Raw genomic sequence first — 21769 nt, forward strand, 5'->3', positions numbered from 1 at the left:
TTACCCGCCGTTGTCTTACGCGGAGCCTTACTCGCGACGCCCTTTCTAGTACCGGAGCTAGCGGTAGTAGTAGCAGCCCTTTTACGTTAATATACTATACTCGTTCTATTATTTCCGGTCTTATTACGACCCGTAGAAGTAGTAGGTTCCTTCTTACGAGGCGTCGTAACTTAGTTAAGTAGACTCGCTATTATAAAAGTCGTCGAATTAAGGAAAAAAGTGCGTTACGAAGGTATACGAAGGCGCGCGCGGAGCGAGGGTATTACGGAGGTAGTAGATATAGAGCGTAGAGGTATAGGTATCGATATAAAGGTTAAATATAGCGAGAGAGGTAGTGTCGCGGTATCGCTAGGTAATAGAGTAAGCTTCGCGCAAGCCTATATTATAGTAACGTTAGAGTAAGGAAAGAAGGCAGGTATAGCTAAAAAAGGTAGGTACGGCTAAAAAAGGCAGGTACGGCAGACTTTAAAATATAGCCGGTATATATAGCCGGTATAGTAATAGGCGAAAGCCTCCTTTTAATAAATAGCCGGCGTAATAATAGTATCCTACTATAGTATAAATATTCTTTAGTAATACCTTTACTAGCTATAGTAATCTTATAAGTAACCTAGGCCTATTGCTAGTAAATATAAGAAATATTAGGTAGGCTATACTAAATAAGCTAGTTATTTAGTAGGAAAAGGCCTACTACCGTCTCTATATACCGGCTACGAGTGCCGGCTATCGCTCTAAATTCAACTCCGCCCTATCTCGGAGGCTAAGGTACCGAGCGGAAACCCTATAGCTTATATTTACTCGGTTATCGCGGAGCGCTTATAGGTAAGGTATTAGAAAAGAGTATAAAAAGTACGAGAAGAGTATTCTAGGATATAGGTCGTAAGTAAATAAGAGTAGTACGCCTAGTTATTTATATAGTACGTTACTCTATACGACTAAGAGCCTATATTATCTTATACTTCGCTTATAAGACCTCGACTCTGTAAGGGTTAGTAGCTAAGCAGTAAGAATATATACGAAACTTCGAACTGAACTAAAGGGAGCACTAAATCAATATAGCTACTATCTATATAAGACGAACTGCGAAGAAAGGAAGAAGGGTACCTTAGAGGGAGAGCCCCTTCCTTAGTATTCCGCCCTACGGCCGTCTAGCGCGTCCGACGCGTAAGCGTAAGTACGTATATCCTGCTTGTCCGCTATCTCGTAGCGCCTTTGTCTCCTAGCTAACTAGCGTAGCGCGCGTACGCGAACTCGTTTAACCGCTCTTAAGCAAATATGTTTCTCCTAGCTCTTCCCTACCTTCCGGTTCCTTCCTACTACTCGGATCTGTCCTACGACTCTGTATATCTCGCTTGCTGTCGTCCGTATATACGTACGCGTAGTTTAGTACAGTCCCGTCGTTCGTATATTAATATATAACGTATTGTTCTACTATATACGGCCTCCGCGGGAGTCCCTAAGATATTACGTTATACGGCTAAGTAGGCGACCTAGGCGTACTAGGCGTACTAGGCGTACTAGGCGTACTAGGCGTACTAGGCGTACTAGGCGACCTAGGCTAACTAGGCGACCTGCTTCGCTAGGGGCCCCTACTGCTAAGGCAACTCAAATCCGATATTACTTTATAGTATAGCGGCTAGCTTATAGGACTTGTCCGTGCTTTCTAGGCAGCTACTATAATAGTAGCCCCCCCCTCGTTCTACGCGGAGTTCCTACGACGCTAAAGGAGGTCCGTATATAATAGGTGCTAGTGTTCTTATCCTAGTTCGGGTCGGAGACCTTAATCCAAATTCTATTCGTACGCTTCTCGGAGAAAATGTTCCGGGACAGCTCCTTCTATTATCGTATAGTCGGTGTAGTCTCGTAGGAATTCCTCGATTGCTTCGCGGGCGAAGATAATATAGCGTAGAGGTTCCTAGGTCGTATCCTCGTCTAAGTACCCCTCCTATTATACCTCTCCCTATAGCCCGGGAGGGTTGAGATTTCCGAAATTTGTGTTACTAAAGCTCTATCCGATAATCGCCCGTACTATACCTAAGGCAGATTCCGGCTCGTCTTCGGCCTAATCGGTAGCCTCGGTAGCTTCCGGCATCGGCGGGATGTCTTCGGGGTCCGCGATTTCTCCGGCGGTTCTTAGGTTAATAACGTGTTTAACCGGGTAAATGTTAAGATTTTCTAGGAGATCTAGTTCGTATACGTGTATACCGATTTTCTTTACAATTCGGAAGGGTCCTAGATTTTTCTAGTCGAGCTTTTTCGAAGGTCGGTTAGTTCTAATATATCGTAAGTCCGAGGTAGACGTAATCTCCGACCTAGTAATCTAGCGCGGCGCGTCTGCGCTAATTAGTATAGTGCTCGTATACTTCTTAGGTATACCTTATCTCGTCCTAGAGCTCTTAGTAGGTCTAGGCTATTTAAAGAGCGAAGGTATCGGCGTCTCTTTCCGGATCGTTTGCCGGGGGCTCTAGTTCGATCTCTATCGGTTCTATACCGGTTCGAGGGTGAAATCTAGTAGAGACGTAGAACGGCGTAGTCTAAGTTATAGCCGACTCCTAATTATTAATAGCAAATTTAATAGAAGGCGTTAATCTTAGCTAGTCGTTTTAGTAGTAATTATAGAAGTACCTAATAATTTGCTCGATCTACGCGTTAGCCCGTTCGGTTTGCCCGTCGGTCTGCGGGTAGTAAGCCGTTAAAAGGCGCGCTTGAATTTTCAATCGTTCGTAGAGGCGCTTCTAGAAATAGGCAACGAAATTCGGGCCGCGATTAGATACAATTAATTCAGGTAGGCCTATATCTTTCTATACGTCCCGGTAGAAGACCTAAGCCGTATTCTTTACGGTTAGGCTACGGGTATTTAATACCTTCTTGCGTTTCGTAAGGCGGCAAACTACGACTAGCATATTTTAAAACTAAAGGCCGTTAAAATCGGATCCTTTCGGTAGGCCTATAATGAAATCTATTAAAATGTATTGCTATAGTCGTAGAGGGACTTTAAGAGGTTTTAGTAGCCCTTGCGGCTTACGCGTGTCTGCTTTCGCCCTACGGTATACTACGCAGTTCTTAACGAACCGGTCGATATCTCGGTATAGATTAGGCTAGTAGTACCACTTCCGGAGCTAAGATAATATCTTAGCTCGACCGGGATATACTATTCCGAGAGGGTTGTAAGCGGAACGCATAATCTAGTCGCGTAAATCTTCGAAGTCCGGGACGTAGAGGGCATTTCTAAATATTGTACGGGGTGCTCGCGGTAGAGTTCTACGGAGCTCGTACTCCGAGAGAGAAACGTTCTCGTATAACCGCTCCTCGTTCTATAAAGCTTAAATCAGACCTTTAGTAAAAGCGTCTTCGGCGTATGCTGTCGTAAGCTACTATTCGAGCTAGGTAGGTTCGAGGAGGTCCTATACTTCCTCTTCGCTTTCCTAGTCGCTATCTAAGCTTTCTAAACTCGTGTCTTCGTCGTCCGAGCTATTATCGTCTCCGAGAAAGGCGGGAGCGGCTATTAGTATAAAGGATAGTACGAGAGGCTCTAGGCCGGTAAAGTCGTCTCCGAGGAGCTCGTATAGTTCCTAGCTAAGGTTGTACTCCTTAAGGATAGACTGTTCTTTACGCTACGGACCTTAATCTAAAGGCGAGTCTCCGTTACGCCTTGTAAGTACGTCGGCCTATAAGTTTGCTTTACCGGGCGTATACTAAATAACGAAGTTAAACCGGGAAAGAAACTTACTCTAGCGTACCTACCTACGGCTAAGGAATTTGCTCTTAAGAAAGTAGATAAGGTTCTTATAATCCGAGCTAACCTAGATCGGTAACTTAGAACCTTCGAGTTCCGGACGCTATTCTTCGAAAGCCTTAACGATTGCGAGGAGCTCCTTGTCGTAGATATCGTAATTGCATTCTACGGAGGACATTTTCTTAGAGAGGTAGGCTACGGGCAGCTACGCATCTCCTAGGGTCGTTCGTTAAAGGAGAACGGCGCTAGTTATACCGTCGGAAGCATCGGTTTCTAGGCGCGTTTCTTTATCGAAGTCGAAGTACTATAGGATCGGTGCGGTCGTAAAACTTTACCGTAACTAGTCGAAGGCTTCTTAATAGGCCGGTAACTATTTAAATTTAACGTCTTTCCGCGTAAGTGCCGTAAGTAGACGGGCGATTCCGCTAAAATTCCGTATAAATCTCCGGTAGAAGTTAGTAAAACCGAGGAAGCCCTAGACTTCTTTTACGTTTCGTAGCACTCCCTAGTTTAGAACGGCTTCGATCTTGCCGGGATCTATTCGAATACCTTCTAAAGAGACAATAAGGCCGAGGAATTTCACCTCTTGCTTATAGAATTCGCACTTATCGATGTCGATATACAGTCCGGCTTCTACGAGCTTCTTAAGTACCTTTTCGATATGTTCGTAGTATTCCGCTTTCGTTTTGCTATAAATTAGGATGTCGTCTATATACGCCGAGACGAAGGCGTCTAGGAATTCTTTAAGCGTATCGTTAATATATAATTAGAACGTGCTAGGTCCGTTACAGAGTCCGAACGGCAAGACTAGGTATTTAAAAAGGCCGTAACGGGTTCGGAAGGCTATTAACTATTCGTCTCCCTCGGCAATACGGATCGCGTTAAAGGCGGCGATTACGTCGAGCTTAGTAAACTAGCGAGCCTTCGAAAGGCGTTCGAGCGTTTCGTTTACGAGAGGGATTAGGTAGCGGTTCTTTTTCGTTAACGCGTTAAGGCCCCGGTAGTCTACGTAGAAACGGAGACCTCCGCCGGGTTTCCGGGCAAATATAACTAGTACGGCTGCTTCGGAGGAACTAAGGCGGATAAAGCCCTTTTATAGGTTGTCTTCTAGGTATTTCTTTAGTACGAGGAGCTTATCTCGAGACATCGAGTAGAGAGGGCCGTACGGCGGCGGCTTACCGTCGATTAGCTCGATTTTATAGTCGACACCTAGCCGGTACGGTAGCAGAATATCGGCGTTCTTCTTCGAAAACTAGTAGAGTCGGTGCTAATACTCCTTCGGTAGTTTCGTTCTTAGATCCGTTAGTTCTTCGTCGAACTTTCGGATAGCCTTCTCGATATCCTATATTATTATAGCGAAGATCTAAGTACGTTTATCGCGGGCAAGACGCGAGAAGGCAGCCGCGCTAATAGCGAATACGGTACGATCTCGGGGAGTATCGGAGGTAGAACTAGATTCGTTAAAGCAGTGCTTAGTGCAATGCTTGCTCGTAAAGGATAGAGATTCGGAGGCCTAGTCGATAACCGGGTTGTGCTTTTTAAGCTAAGGAAGACTAAGAATAACGGGGTGAGTCTTCGGGAGTTTCGTAAGGAAAAACATAATATATTCGGTATGCGGGCCGATAGTAATAGATAAGTAGCAGATCTAGGTTACCTTACCGGCGGCCGCGGTCGTACCGTTAAACATTTCTAACTCCCGAGCGTACGTAAGGTCTTAGAACGTTAAGCCGAGCTCTCTCGCATAGTCGTAATCTATAAACGAATAGCCGGTTACGCCGTTGTTAATAAGAGCTACAGTTTTCAATAATTTCTTTTAGTTTCCTATTAACGTTTCTACTACGAAAGGCTAGTAGACTAACTCTTTCTCTATAGCCGAGCTAGAGAAAGGGAAGGTAGTAGCAGATACTCTTAGTTTTAGAACGAATGAACCTTGTAAGCGACTATATATAAGGTTTAAGCTTTTCCTTAGCCGCTCGGAGCAGCGCTAGCCGGTAAAGGCGTATCTAGAGTCGTAACATTCGCGGCGGCGACTCGCTATATCGTTAGCGTATTTAGCCGGCCGACGAGAGACGGGCAGAGGCGAGTAATATATCCTTTTACTCCGTAGTAGATGCATTCTCCTACTATACGGCGACGCTGCTTCTCTTCTTCTAAAAGCTTGCTATTTACTAGGGGCGCGCGTAGACGGGCGCCGAGCGAGGCAGCGCTTAAATCTATCGGATCGGCGGCAGGCTAGGCGCCTAGCGGTATTAGGGCTATAGCCGGAGCTAGTACTAAAGCCGGCGTCTAAGCTGTCTATAACTTCGACGGTAGCGTAGCGAACGGCGACGTAAAGCGACCGGCATTCGTACGAGCGCCTCCGCGGTTAACGATAATTTTCGCGAAGTTTCGAGTCGTATTATCGATACGCGTAAGCAAGGCGTATAGTTCGGTAATGTTTAGATTCTCCGTATCCTTATCGCGGACTTATAGTATTATTTCTTCGCTAAGGCCGCGTACTAAGATCTACTTAGCGACGTCCGGGGGATATTCGGCGTACCTAATCTCGTATTAGAAGGCGGTATAGTACTCTTAGTAGGTCTTATTTGCTTACTTAAGTTTGTCTAAGTTTAGGCGTATAGTTTGCTTACGGTCGGGGTCGCCGAAACTAGCGTCGAGGGCCTTCTAGATAGTAGCCGTTATAGTTGTTTCTATATTTTCTAAGAGGCTGCGGCAGGAATCGAGGGCGGAGCTACCGAGTAGAGAAAACATAAATCCGGTCTTTAAAACTTTAGTCGGATAGTAGTCGGCGTTAGCGAGAAAGCGGATCTTAACCTATATCTTGAATTCTTCGTACACTTTACGCTTACCGGTAAAGCGTTCGAGGTCGCTTAGCTTCTTACTCTTATTCGAAGTAGGTATAAATAGGTAAGAAGCGGGTACCGCGGCGCCTAGGCGAGCAGAGGCGAGCTGCGACTAGAGGCGGCCTACCTCGTCTTCTTTTTCCGCGATAGAAGTATTCGCGTCGCTAAGAGCTGTACTAAGGCTAGTACGGGAGACCGAGAGGAAACGAGTAGCATCTTTGTAAGCCTTAAGCAGGTTAACGAGCAGTTCCGGGTCGGTAGCGTAGGCGTAATCTAGCTGTTCGCGCGTAGCGGGGATTTTATTCTATACTAAGCTTGAAAAATCGGGTACGTCGTTAGGTCTTATATTTTAAATCCATTCGTCGGGCGTATCTATCTTAATAGAGGCGTTTCTTTTTAAGGCAGTTCGTAATATAAGGGTTAGTAGCTAAGTAGTAAGAATGTGTACGAAACTTCGAACTAAACTAAAGGGAGCACTAAATTAATATAGCTGCTATCTATATAAGACGAACTACGAAGAAAGGAAGAAGGGTACCTTAGAGGGAGAGCCCCTTCCTTAGTATTCCGCCCTACGGCCGTCTAGCGCATCCGACGCGTAAGCGCAAGCACGTATATCCTGCTTGTCCGCTATCTCGTAGCGCCTTTATCTCCTAGCTAACTAGCGTAGCGCGCGTACGCGAACTCGTTTAACCGCTCTTAAGTAAACATATTTCTCCTAGCTCTTCCCTACCTTCCGGTTCCTTCCTACTACTCGGATCTGTCCTACGACTCTATATATCTCGCTTACTATCGTCCGTATATACGTACGCGTAGTTTAGTACAGTCCCGTCGTTCGTATATTAATATATAACGTGTTGTTCTACTATATACGGCCTCCGCGGGAGTCCCTAAGATGTTACGTTATACGGCTAAGTAGGCGACCTAGGCGTACTAGGCGTACTAGGCGTACTAGGCGTACTAGGTATACTAGGCGTACTAGGCGACCTAGGCTAACTAGGCGACCTACTTCGCTAGGGGCCCCTACTACTAAGGCAACTCAAATCCAACATTACTTTATAGCATAGCGGCTAGCTTGTAGGACTTGTCCGTGCTTTCTAGGCAGCTACTATAACAGACTCTACTAGTATACTATCGATCTCCTCCTCGGTCGCTAATACGCTATCTTAATTCTTCTTCGAGTTGCCGGACTTAGTACGTATCTATAGCTATACAATAGCGCTACGTATTATAGAGAATTTCTCGTTAAAGTTTCTCTCTCGTAGGCTTGCTATCTACCTCGTAGTATAGAGGATTAAAGTGCTAATACTAAAGAATCTCCTTATAGTTAAGATACTAGGGCTCCTTAGGACCTTTATATTTTAGGTCTAAATAGAGACGTATTATAAACGTTCTATCGCCCTTTCGTAGGCTTGCTATCTGCCTCGTAGTATAGAGGATTAAAGTACTAATACTAAAGAATCTCCTTATAGTTAGAATACTAGGGCTCCTTAGGACCTTTGTATTTTAGGTCTAAATAGAGACGTATTATAAACGTTCTATCGCCCTTTCGCTTACTACCCGCTAGGTCGCGATATACGAAGAAACTAATCTAAATATAGCTCGTCTCTATAATAGCTAGGTAAATATAGAGCGCTAGGTTTCTACTTCGTACCTTAGATTTAGGGATAGCGCGGAGATAAAATTAGAAATATAGCCGGTACCTATAGCCGGTAAAAGGATGCGAAAATAGGCCTCCTCCTAGGTTAATCTAACGACTAAATACAATTTCTAACTAATCCGCTATAAACCGACGCCGAATTTTAGCTAGAAGCTATATATCTTTATTTTAAAGAGTAATCCGCTTCGTATAGATAGTAAGGAGGTTTAAAAGCTTAAGCTCGGTTATAAGAAATACCTCTACAGCTTCCTAAAGAGTACTAATCGCCTTAGCCGCAAATCGTATACTAGACCGAAAATCTAATATAATTTCTCGGACGAGTCGCTAGAAGGGAGTCTTAGGGATTAAAAGCTCGGTCCCTCTTTTATTTTAGAAAAGCCGGATCTAGCGAAGGGTAATAGTACCTAGTTTAAAGCGCCGCTTCTTTATCGTCGAGTCCTACCTTATTCCCTTTTTTTTAATAGAAAGATAACTTTTCTTCGCGATAGTCTTCGTCCGCTTACTCTTTTTAGCCTTCTCCTATCTACTTAAAGCCTTCTTATTTTTCGGTAATATTTTCCGAGGAACCCTCTTCTTTCGTATACACTACGGAGAGTCTTACTCTTCCGATATCTCGTTCTCGCTATAGTCTCCCTATACTTAGCTTACTTTACCCTTACCCTTTAGCCTCTAAAGATATTTATCTACGCGTTTAGACGACGAGGGTATATCGGTAGGACCTAGAAAATTAATAAGTATATAATCGTAAGGAGACATTAATGCTTTCTACCTTCTAGAACAAATAGTCTTCTATTAAACCGCCTTAGTAGGTTATCGTTAGATTCGTATAAAGGATAGTAGCTTAAGGAAGGGGAGGTAGCTAGCTTAGGAAGGCCCGAAGAGCCGAATCCTTAAGGTATATTTATCTTTAAGAATATAGGGAAAGGGAAGAAGGAGAGGAAGAGCGAATAGAGAATTAGAAATAGTCTATAGATAAGCGGGGTCGGTTGCTATATTAACTAGTCTATTTAGGTCTTAGGAATTCGAAATACATTTCGGATATATACCGGCTATATACGCCGGCTATATTACCTTATACGTAAACGCTTCGTCTCCTTAAAGCTACTCTAAGCCTATATACGTTTCCGCTTCTCGACCCGGTATCGCCTTCTACCTCCGCCCTCCTTCTCTTCGTTATCGCTAATTAGGGTTTCGCTTAGACTAAATTTCGTATTCTCTTCGCGCTCCTAGGTTTCTTCGATCTTAAGGTTTTCTAATTCCTCGATTAACTCCTTTAGTATAATCTTTAGTAACCCGCCTTAGCGACTCTAGTAGAGGAGATAGTATCGGAATACTATAATAGATTCGAAGATAGTAGGCGAGTATATTCGATTAAAGCGGCCCTAGTAATAAGCGATACTAAAAGACCTCTTATAGCCTATACTTACGCTTAGGATAGCGAGGATATCCCGAGCGACTAACGCTATTATTAGAAACTTAGGCTCTAACCGCTACTATATAGTAAGAATATCGTCTCCGAATTCGTCTAGAAGACCGGTAAGATCTAGAGATTATTAGCCCTCTTTCCGAGCCTACGGGTTTATACTTACTCGCGCGCCGATAGAGATCGAACTCTTCTTTATTCCCTTTAGTAGTTGCTTCCTCTTCTACCTCTACTTCCTACCTACGAAATAGGTATAATATCGGAGCCCTCTAAACCTTCTTTTTCTTTATAGGAGCTGTATTTAGACTAGTTTCTTTCCGACGCTTATAGAATATCTTTTCTAGAATAGTCTAGTAATACTTCGGCTATACCTCGTCCGCCTTCTATTCCGGCCTCTACTAGTATATATCCTTTTCTACCGGGTTAAGTAAGTACGTAACGCTATAGATATCCCTAAACGACTTAAAGATAGTACTATAATATTTATATAACTTAGTATAGGAGCTATCTATAGCTTTCGTTATAGCTACTTTCTAGGAAACGCTCTTCTTCGCTAGCTTAGCTACAGTTTTCTCGAGCTCGTTAAAGAGCTAGTTATAGTACGTAAAGACAAGGTAGATCGTCGGTCCTCGGGTTCTTCTAATCGTAGTAGTAACCTTCGCGTAATATTTACTAATATCGACGAGATACTCTCCTTAGCGCTATTCGGTAGCGGTAAGGCCGAGCTACTTAATACCCTCGGAACTCTAATAGATCTCGAGAGCGGTACGTAAAGTATATCCCCTCGTAACTATATAGAAATTCGAATCGAACCGGGTCTTAACGTCTTAGGTAAAACAGAGTAGGCGCTAAGGAGGCCGCTTTTACTATCGCTTATTCTATACGATATTCTAGGCATCGGTTTTAGGGCGCTCGATTAGGTTCTTTTAAATAGCCTCGAATCGGTTATATCTCTATAAGCTCGAGTTCGTATATATTACTAGACGACGAAGCTAGAGAAAAAGAGTTAGAACTATACTAGGTTGCCGGCTATAGGTACCGGCTATAGACAAAAGTTATACCTTATATAAAACGAAAGCGAGGCTCTCTATAAGAAGGGTATATTAGTAGGTAGATAGGGTAGTAGTAGGTATAGGTAGTATTCGATAAGGATCTAGAAGGAGAGGGAGGAAGGCAGGCAAGTTAGCCTATTGCTAAGCGCTAAGCCCTACCTAAGGCACTAAGACCCTAGCTTTACTTAGCCTAGTTACATGCCAATTACGTATAGCCTCTTTAGCCCTAATATACGCTTCCTTTCTAAAGGCCGCGCCCTCGTAGCCTGTCTATATTCTACGACCTCTATTGCCGCTAACTTAGCAAGTCTAATAAGCTACTTAGCCCGCGCTAAATTAAACACTTAACTACCTAATTATATAACTATATTAAACCTCACCTCCTAATACAATGTCTAACTCTAACTGCGCTATTCCTATATATAACAACCTAGGAAGTAATATGTGTCTATAAGAATTAAGGGCCTTCGACTAATTATAATACGAGCGCGTCTTCCCTACTATAATAGGTAGACGTACGAGGTATTGTAGCCCTGCCTCCGTTCTAAGTAATGTCGTACCGAGTTCTTTGCGTCTACTCTTAAAAGACCTAGCAATGTCCGCTTCCGAGGGTTTGTCCGCTTCCGAGGGTTATTGTTCTTATTGTTTGTAGTTTTACTAGCCCTAATTAGTTAGGTTTAGTAGCCTTCAATTGTTAATCTTATCTTATCTTTTTAGAAAAAACACAGCTCGTCTAGTTTCTATAGGTAAAGGCTATTATAAGTGTAGTAGTTGAGGTTCGCCTCGCTTAAAGGGTTAGAAAGATCGAGAAGTAACCTATTGTCCGTAAGATCGACCCTAGCTAGCTTAGCTCTATAGTTTTGCCCTTAGTTAGTTAGTCTATTAAGCTACTTAATCCTTTTAAGCCTCAATATTTTAACTTAGCCTCAAAGTTTTAATTAAACCTTTAATAGGCTTAATCTTTTGACTTAGTTAGTATAGTACCTTAGGCTCGCAGTATAGGTAAGGTTATGCCTACGGCGTAGCGGCAATAGCAAGTAATATTAACAATAGCGGCGTTAACCGTCTTAGCGCTAACTTTACCTTGCTTCTAATTTCCTTCTTTAACTAATAACAACTCGGCAACACCGTTACTAATATAGCTATGTCCTTCCTTTCTTAATAGTAATATACTCCGCAATACTATTACTAATATAGCCGCGCCGGCCGCGCCGTCCTTCGCTAGCTCGTAGCGCGACGCTATTATCTTTATTACTATTATTCGCACGCGCGCGTATCGCCCTTGTCGATCGCTTAGGCCTTAGGGCCTTAATAGAATAAAGGAATAAGAGGGGGCGCTAAGGGAAGGGTCTTATATAGTACGCTAGGGAAGAGGTAGATTCTATAGTAGTATAGTCTTATTGTCCTTTATTGCTAACAATTGCTTGCCTCTAATTAGTTATCTAATAGCACCCCGGGGGTAGTATTAATCCTAGGCCTTAATAGTAACATTATAAGCTTTTAGCCTTCTTCTTGTTCTTTACGCTAGTCTAATACTTATCTAACAACTCGGTTATATCCTTAAAGGAACCTTTAGCTTCCTATAAGTCCTATTTAGGTAAATAGCCTTACTATCTTAATAGGTACTCCTTTTTGCCTTGCCTAGTCCGGTGCTTTAGAATACGTTCTATAGACTATAGCTCTTTACCGTTAGCTAGTATCTCTTTATATTTAGTAGGGGCTTCTTTATTAGAGTCTCCGCGGTAGTAGTATAGTTTAAGGAGGGAGATATAGAAGGTGTTATAGATAGTATAGTATAGTAGGAGCTATAACTAATAGGCCTATACGGAAGAGCCCTTAACTTCCCGAATGCGGAATAGGCTAATATACCTTAGTGCTAGTTTAGGGCGTGTTTTGCTATTAGGTAATAGGTATTTGCGGATACGGAGGTTCTTTATACTAAGTATAACTATATTACCTTGCTTGAAGGTTATTAGCGTGTAGTATTTGTCGTAGTAGGCCTTCTAATAGGCCTAGGCCTTTGCTAGTTTGTTAGCTATCTTAGCGTAAATTTCTCGCATCTTCTAAACCCTCTTAATAGCCGCTAGTGTTTTAGGGGTTAGTACTTAATACGCTTCCCTTTCCTTACGCTCGGCCTCGAGCGGTAGGGGGTCTTATAGCATAGCAGCGTTCTAGCCTATTATAGCGAAATAGGGTAACACCTTAGTAGATAAGTAGACACTGTTATTGTATACGAATTCGGCTAGTTATAGGAGGTTGACCTAGTCGTTAGGGTTCTTATTAATGTAGCTGCGTAGGTACTACTATAGCGTAGCATTCTGCCTTTCGGTCTAACTATCTGTTTACGGATAGAATGCTATAGATAGGCGATGCTTAAGTCTTAGCTATAGGCAAATCTTACTCTAATAGTAAGATATAAATATCGAGCCTCGATCGGAGACTATCCCCTTAGGGGTCCCCTAATAGCTATAGAAGATATTGTTCTATAGCGACTTAGCTAGGTTAATAGCCGTCTAATCCTTTCGGGTAGGAATGTAACGAGCGCCCTTAGTAAACCGGTCTACGACAACTAGGATAGCATTATACATATCCGTACTGCCCCTACGCTTAGCAGGCGGGAGGCCTATAATAAAATCTATTATAAGCTTAGCAAATAGCTTCTTTAGAATAGGGAGTGAAGACAACTCGCTAAATAGTAAGTGCTTTAGTGCTTTAACTCGTTAATATACGGCATACGTGTTTACGTAGTCCTTTATGTCCCGCTTACTATTTAGCTAGTAGTATGTGCGCGATAGTAACTCGTACGACCTCTCTATACTATAGTAACCGGCAAGCTTACTATTATAGTGTCGCTTAAGAAGCTCTTATCGGATCGAATACTCGGTAGGGACATAGAGCCTACCCTTATAGCGCAAATAGCTATTAGCATCGATCGACTAATTCTTACTAGATCTAGTCTTACGGCTACTTCTAAGCTAATCTATACGAGCAGCAGCAAAAGCGTCCCTTTGCTAAGCACGTAATAGCTTATCTATAAACGCTCGTCTATCCCCTTCTATAAGTTCGCTTAATAGTACCCTCGCTATCTTACGTAGTACGTACTATATATATCTAGTAGCACTAGTAGCCGGATTAACTACATTAGTGCTTTAATCGCTATTACTATATATAGCGATATCGACTAGAGAGTTATTATAACTTCTCCTATCTGTGTCCTTAGCCCTTGCCTTAATACGCACTATTAATATAGCAAGAGTATTAACATACTTTAAGCCGTCGCGGAGTCCGGTAAGCCGCTTATCCTACGCTTACTTATTAATAATACGGGCTATAGCAATCTTATACTATAGGGTTAGAAACAATAAATTAATAGATTGCTAAGTCCCGCTATCGTAATTAGGTCGCCTCGATAGGCTATTAGTAGGGTTGCTTACGCCTAGCCGATATAATATATTAAAATCAAACCTAGCGAGGTAGACGGCCTATCTAGCCTATCGACCTATAACCCTAGTAACCTTCGTAATTCTACGGAGGTTGTTATAGTCCGTATAGACCTAAATAGTATACTAGGCACTATCGAGATAGTAGCGCTAGTGCTTAAAGGCTTTAATAATAGCTAAGAGCTCTTACTTATAGGTCTCGTAGCGACGCTTAGTATTAATTATCTTCCTCGAGAAGAAGGCAATCGGGTGCTAGCAATTGTTATTAGCCTATTGTAACATAATAGCTAATATAGCAAACTGTAAAGCGTTAGTCTTAATGCGGATCTATTTGCTTAGTACGAAATAGTGTAATAAGGGGACTTTAGTAAAGCGCTGCTTTAAACCGTTAAAAGCGGCTCGTACTCTATTAGTCTATTTAAACTCTCTAGTTAGGTTAGCCTTAGTTTTAGTAAGCTTAGTTAATAGCATTACATGCCTCGAATAGCTCTTAATAAACCGGCGGTAGAAGTTAGCGAAGCCGAGGAATAATTAAAGCTCTTTAATACTAGTAGGTGTTAGCTACTTAGTAATAGTCTTAATCCGATTAGGATTAGCCTTAATACCCTCGGTTAATACGAGGAAGCTAAGGAATAACACCTCTTTAGTAGTAAAGGTACATTTAGAAGGTTTGTAATATAGTCTATAGGCTCGTAGGCGGTCGAGGACCTTACGTACTATAGCCTAGTATTCTACAATATTAGGTAAATGTATATAAACTAGGATGTTATCTAGGTAAACTATATAGAGATAGTCTAATAGGCCCGAAAGGGCCCGATTAATATAGGACTAGAATATTATAGGGGTATTAGCTAAGCCGAATAGCATAACTAAGTACTCGAAATAGCTATAGCGAGTATAGAAGGCTGTCTTCTATTCGTCGCCCTTACGAATGCAGATACGATAGTACGCATCCTTAATGTCTAGTATAGTATAGAAATAGGCCCTAGAAAGGCGATCGAGGGTCTTATTAATAAGAGGGAGTAGGTAGCGGTCTTTAATAGTAATAGCATTAAGCCTACGATAGTCGACATATAGGCGCAAGCTACTATCCTTCTTTAGAACAAACAGGATAGGCGCACTAGCAGGGCTATTGCTATATCGAATTCGACTATTAGCTAGGTTTTCCTCTAGATACTTACGCAATATAGCAAGCTCCCTTTTACTAAGGTTATAGAGTAGCCTAAAGGGGACCTCTTTACTCTCTATAATATTAATCTTATAATCCGTCTCTTTAAATATAGGCAATGTCGATGCTAGGTAGTATTTAAACACATTAATATAGGTCTCTCGGATAGGCTCTAGTATACGAGCAAGCTAATTAGGATTATTAGGGGGTATAGGTTTATCGTTATTACTACCGAGCAGGTCGGCCGTCGGATCGGCTAGGGTTAGGTTGCTAATAAATAGGACCCTAATATTATTAGGGTACTCGCTAACATTAATGTGTTTAATATCCTCTTTCCTAGCGATTCTAAATCGCTATTATTAACTGCCTAAGTCTATAACTATAGCATAGTACTTAAGAATAGGGTTGCTAATAACAATGTTAGATAGAAGGCTATCTATGTCTACCGCGTAGGTAGTAAAGCTTAGTAGGCGCTTATTGCCGAGGTCGTCCTTTAGGGCTATACAGATATAGTAGGCCCTATAGGTTAAGTGCCGAGCGTTATTAAACTAAGCAAGGGTTAGCAGGTTAGTCCTAGGCAGTTGTCGAAGGTCTAATTACTTAGCTAGGCGATAGCTAATAAGGGCACTAACTGAATTTCCTAGATCTAGTATAACCTTAGTCTTATAGTTAGTTCTATATGTGTCCGATACAAGATAGGTGCGTATAATAGCTAGCACAATGTCGATAGTCTTACGCCGCACAAGGCTAATAGTTAGTGCGGCGCTTATTCTTTTTTCGACTAATTAGAAGGTTAGCCTATAGGGGTAGCGTTAGCTACTAAGAGATACTTTCGGTGCTTAGCGGTAGTACGGTCGACTTAGGCCTAATTCCTAGGTTTGTCGTATTAGCCTAGTAGATAGCTAGTACTATCGCAATTAAAGTACTTTAATCTAGTTAGGAGGTTGCTATAGCTACTATTAGTCGAGCGGTTAGCGTTGTAAGGATACGAGCCCCTTCTACGGCCCCTATTACGGCCTCCTCTATATAGCCGTCGGCTACGGCCTCTTCTACGGTTATTGTTACTATTCCTATTGTTAGTATTGTTGTTTTAGTAGGACCCTTAGCTATTGCCTCCGCGGGCACTACGATTGCCGCGGTTAGTACTAGCTAGTCGGATCCTCGATTCTAGTCGTTACTAGAGCTAAATAGCCCGCTCGGCTATTTCTACTTCGACTATAAATTGAATGCGTATTAGGTTAGCCTATTCGAATACACGACGGCGGTCCAATTTAAGGACTAATTCCTATCGTAATTTAGGGCGTATTTCGGAAATCTAGATAGAGTCGGTCTTAGCTAGTAAATCGTCCTCGAGGGTCTTTAAATAGGCCTTAAATAAACGGGCTAATTAATTAGTCTTTTACTTAGCCCGAAGGTACTAGTCCTAAGCGTATTATTGCCTTAGTATAGGGTTTCTAAGGGTGTCTAGTATAATAGTTTTGTAGGTTTGCTACTAAACAGCGGTCTAATTAGTAAGGGAGTTAAAGTGGTTATCCTAGGTACGCTTTAGGTCTCTATTAATATATTACATAGCATAGACGACTAGCGAATAGTCGTCTAGTAGGGCCCTTAGTATATTCCGCTAGTTCAATTTACAATTACGTATATAATTATTGTACTGCTTGCAGCTAGAGCTATTAAATACGGTACAGTCCTTAAGTTTAGCATCCTTCTTCTAGACTAGGACTAATAGTAAGGAAGGCCCTACTATCGGCTTAGTGTTAGTTGTTAGGGCTTCCTATAGGCGGCGGATCTCGAGGAGATTATCCTTTAGCTATTATTCCTAACGCAAGGTAGTAAGCCTGTTCTAAGTAGCTTCTTAAAGTCTCGCTACTAGCTAGGGGCTAAAGGCTAGTTAGCTATATCGTCGATTAACAATATTGTTAAGTATATCGTTAATAGGCAACTCTAGGTCGTTACCTAGAACTATAGGTTCTTCGGTAGGCCTAGTAGTAGGCTCTCTAGCAGTAGGCTCTTTAGTAGGAGGCACTTTAGTAGGTGCTTTAGCAGGCACTATGCTACTAGCGTTGTTATTGCTAGCGCTATATTACGGATCTAATTAGTTAGAGTCCTTATATAATCTTAGAGCGACGCTAAGACTAGTAGGCTAAGCTATCGCTCTATCTTACTAGGAGCGATAGGAGCGGTCGAGAGCGACAGCGTCGCTTACGTCGCTTACGACTACAGACAAGATATCTCCTTTGTATTTAGGAACGCCGGAATGCCCTTATAGCTCGAGGCGTTCAACTTATATTACCTACTTACTAATTAGAATTACCTTTATACTAATTATTCTGTCTCTGCCTCCCGCTTGTATTAGCCTCTCTAAAGAAGCCTCGGCTTATACGTAATAAGAAGTTACTTAACGATCTGTCGCGAGTAACTGTAATACTTTAAACGCCCTTAGGATAAGTGCCTTATTATAAGTCGGAAGGGGAACTCCCGCCCCTAGCGAGATAGGCAGTACTCGACGTACTACCTCTAGTACTAGCAATGCACTAGGAACCTATACCGGAAACGATTCTCTTAAGATCGGAAAGCTAGACTTTTATTACGGCGACCGAGACAAGTTCGATACCTAGGTTAGCTAGATAGATATGTATTTCATATTTAACTAGGTTTAAGATAACTTAAAGCTAGTCTTCGTAACGACGTTTATACGAGGCAGGGCTTAGCATTAGGTTAAACTATTTCTTAGGACCTATCTAGATAGCAACGGGACCGACAATTCGGATAGAATCTTCGTAAGCTACGAAAATCTTAAGCGTACGATAAAGAAGGTCTTTAGATCTTCTAACGAAGTTGCTACCTCAGTTAGGGTTATCTAATATTTAACTTAGAAGGGGTTATATACCGATTACGCCGCTAAATTTTAGGAATACGCCTAACTTACGGATTAGGACGACGAAGCTCTTATAACAATATATCGGCGAGGTCTTAAGGATAACGTTAAAAACGAGCTTATACGCGACGGTAGAAAAATAGATAATATAGGAACATTAGTTAAAGTTACAATCGATCTCGACGATAGGCTCTACGAACGAGCTTTAGAACGACGTTACGATTCTAAGACTTCTAGAAAAGCTAGTTATACTCCTAGATACGATAATAGACGAAACTATAGTACTTACGATAAACTAAAGGGGAACAACTACTACGGTGCGTAACTAATAGAGCTAGACGCTACCTAGAAGGGTCGAGCAATTAAAGGAAGAAAAGGCAAGAGTTCGCCTAAGAAAGTAGGAAAATTGACTTGCTATACGTATAGCAAGGAAGGCTATATAGCATAGAACTGCCGCGGCAAGAATATAGTACGACGCGAACAGTTTAATATAATATAACGAAAGGACTCGGGCAGAGAAGGCTACCGAATAGTAGTAGAGCTATACTCTATTAATAACGCGCCGAGGACCTACGTAGAGGTCGTAAAGAAAGAGCTATAACAAATCTGTATAATAGCACGACGATAAGAACCTGTATATAGAACCCTTTACTAGAGATTCTATTACGACGACTAATACTAAATTCATTATTCTACTAAAGTAGAAGTAGGATTCTTCCCTTAGATTAGGCGACTTATACGAGAAGATACGAAATCCTAGTTAGAAGAAGAAACGATTAATAAATCTTACTTAGATGCCGACGATAAAGAAAACCGAGATCCGGAAGCTTTATTCCCTCCCGGGGAGGAGTTAGGAGCTATCCTAGAAGTACCGGAGTCCTCTTAGTAAGAGGAGGAATAGTAAGAAGATTTAGAAGGAAGTCTAGATACCGAGGAAGAAACTACGAATAAAGAAAGTAAAGACGAATTCGGGATTAACGACGATACGATCCTTACGTTTATAATAGATGTACCTATAGCAGCGCGAACAATCGCCTTATATCTAGTACGCAAATACGAGGAAATGTTTCTAAAGGTTAACGGACAATAGAAGGTCGATCCTATCTAATTTGATTATTTCTAGATAAGCTTACGGGCAAAATTCTAGAATGACCCCCGGATACCTATAGACTATACGTACTATAACTTTATTACGGAGCGAGTACCGATAGGAAGTATAATTACGCCCTACGGATACGTCCTACCCGACGAAAGGACGATTATTACTTAAGATATACGTTAGACGGTCTAGCGATTAAATTAGCAATACCGAAAGGCTATAGTAGCGTAGGGACGGGATGTATATAACGATACCCTCGAGGAAAAATTATATACCGAAGAAGCACGAACGGTAGGACTACGGATCCGTAACTAGTTAGAACAACGTTAGGCTACTAATTAGTCGGGAAACGGACTAACTCTCTAGATTAGAGCGTTCTAAGAGAGTTCCTTAATACCGAAAGCGCTTAAGCATTAACAGCAGTCTTCCGTATAAAAGTTATCGTTAACGGGTACCCGACGAGTACATTAATAGATTCCGGAGCGAGCGGGAACTTTGCCTCCGAATTATTCGTTAAAAGCCGAGGGATCGTAACCCGAAGCAGAAGAGAAGGAGCGTATAAACTTATAGTAGTAGATAGGTTACCGCTACCTAGTATAGAACGAGAAACGATACCGTTACTACTAGCTATCTAATAGCACTACGAGGAGATTGTCTTAGATATTACTAATATAGCTAGTTATAACATTGTATTAGGTATACCTTAGTTAAGAAAGTATAACCTAGTCGTAGACTAGAGGAAAGGAGTACTTACATTTAAGGAATGCGACTATATAATCGGCATTCAACCTATATAGCGGCAGCGTTCGTAGGTAGATAAGATTAACAAACGTAGGGCGACTCGTAAGACGTTTACGTCGACAGGAATTACGGAGAACCGTATTCAACCCGGATCGACACTACCGTTAGGTTAGGAGGGTTATAATAATAATTACGGGAAGGATAGAAGTTATACGCTATCGAAGAATAAAACTAGAATCTCGGACCTAGACATTCCTAAAGAGTATAGTAAGTAGAAGCGACTCTTTAAAGAGGAGAGAGGCAAGGCAGCCTTACCTAAATACTAACTATAGGATTATAAGATACACTTATAGCCTAGGAAAGAGCCTCTATAGGGACCCTTATACGCAATGTCTAAGAAAGAGCTTAAAACCCTAGACAAGTAGCTAAAAGAGAAATTAGAAAAAGGCTAGATATAGAAGTCGACATCCTCGGTAGCCTTACTAGTAATATTCGTTCCGAAAGCCGGATTAGACGAAGGACGGCTAGTAGTCGATTTTAGACGACTTAACGATATTACAATTAAGAATCGGTACCTACTACCGAACATCGAAGAAATATAAGACCGATTAACTAGATTAGACTAGTATACGAAGATTGACCTACGCGATGCGTTTTACGCAATACGTATAGCAGCTAGATACGAATAGATAACAGCATTCCGAATAAGATATAGGCTTTACGAATTCTTAGTTATACCTATAGGACTTATAAATGCCCTAGCGTTATATTAAGACCTTATAAACGAAGTCCTCCGAGACCTTCTAGACGTATACGTTATCGTATATATAGACGATATCTTAGTCTATACTAAGGGAGCTCTCGCGGACTATATACGAATAGTATAGGACGTCTTTAAACGATTTACTTAAGTAGGATTTAAGACTGCACCTAAGAAATGCGAATTCTTTAAGAAGGAAGTTAAATTCCTAGGATTTATTATTAGCACTATAGGAATTAGGATCGATCTAGAAAAAACTAAGTTAATATAGGAATAGCTAACGCCTATATGCGTTAAAGACGTATAATTATTCCTAGGATTAGCTAACTATAATAGAAAATTCATCGAGGGCTACTCTAAGAAAGCGGCACCCCTTACGGAGCTTATAAAGAAAGATAAGAAATAGAACTAGAGTACGAAGGAAGACAAAGCGTTTAGGCAGCTAAAGAAGCAATGCGTTTCTACGCTAACGCTACGATTATTCGATAGGAATAAGGCGGTCTAGATAGAAACAGACGCGTCGGATAGGGCTATAGGAGCATGCCTTATATAGGAGCATAACGGGAAACGATACCCGGTAGCCTATTACTCGAGAAAGATATTACCCGCGGAATAGAACTACGACATCTATAATAAGGAGCTACTTGCAATAGTTATATTACTATAATACTAGCGAGTATACGCGGAAGGAGTACTAAGTCTTACGATTCTTTCTAATTATAAGAATCTAACTTACTTTACTACGACTAAAGTACTAACCCGAAGACAGGCCCGCTAGTCGGAGCTACTAGGATAGTACAAGTTCGAAATCCGCTATACCCTAGGACGCGAGAACGGACGAGCCGACGTACTAAGCCGCCGTAGCGACTATATAGAGGGTTACGAACTAGTGCAATAGCAGATATTAAAAGTAGACTAAGACGGAAGCCTTAGTGCTAACACAAAAGAATTCAACTACATTATACGAGT

This window comes from Pseudocercospora fijiensis (genome assembly GCF_000340215.1).
Source record: "Pseudocercospora fijiensis CIRAD86 unplaced genomic scaffold MYCFIscaffold_2, whole genome shotgun sequence".
Taxonomy (NCBI): Eukaryota; Fungi; Ascomycota; class Dothideomycetes; order Mycosphaerellales; family Mycosphaerellaceae; genus Pseudocercospora; species Pseudocercospora fijiensis.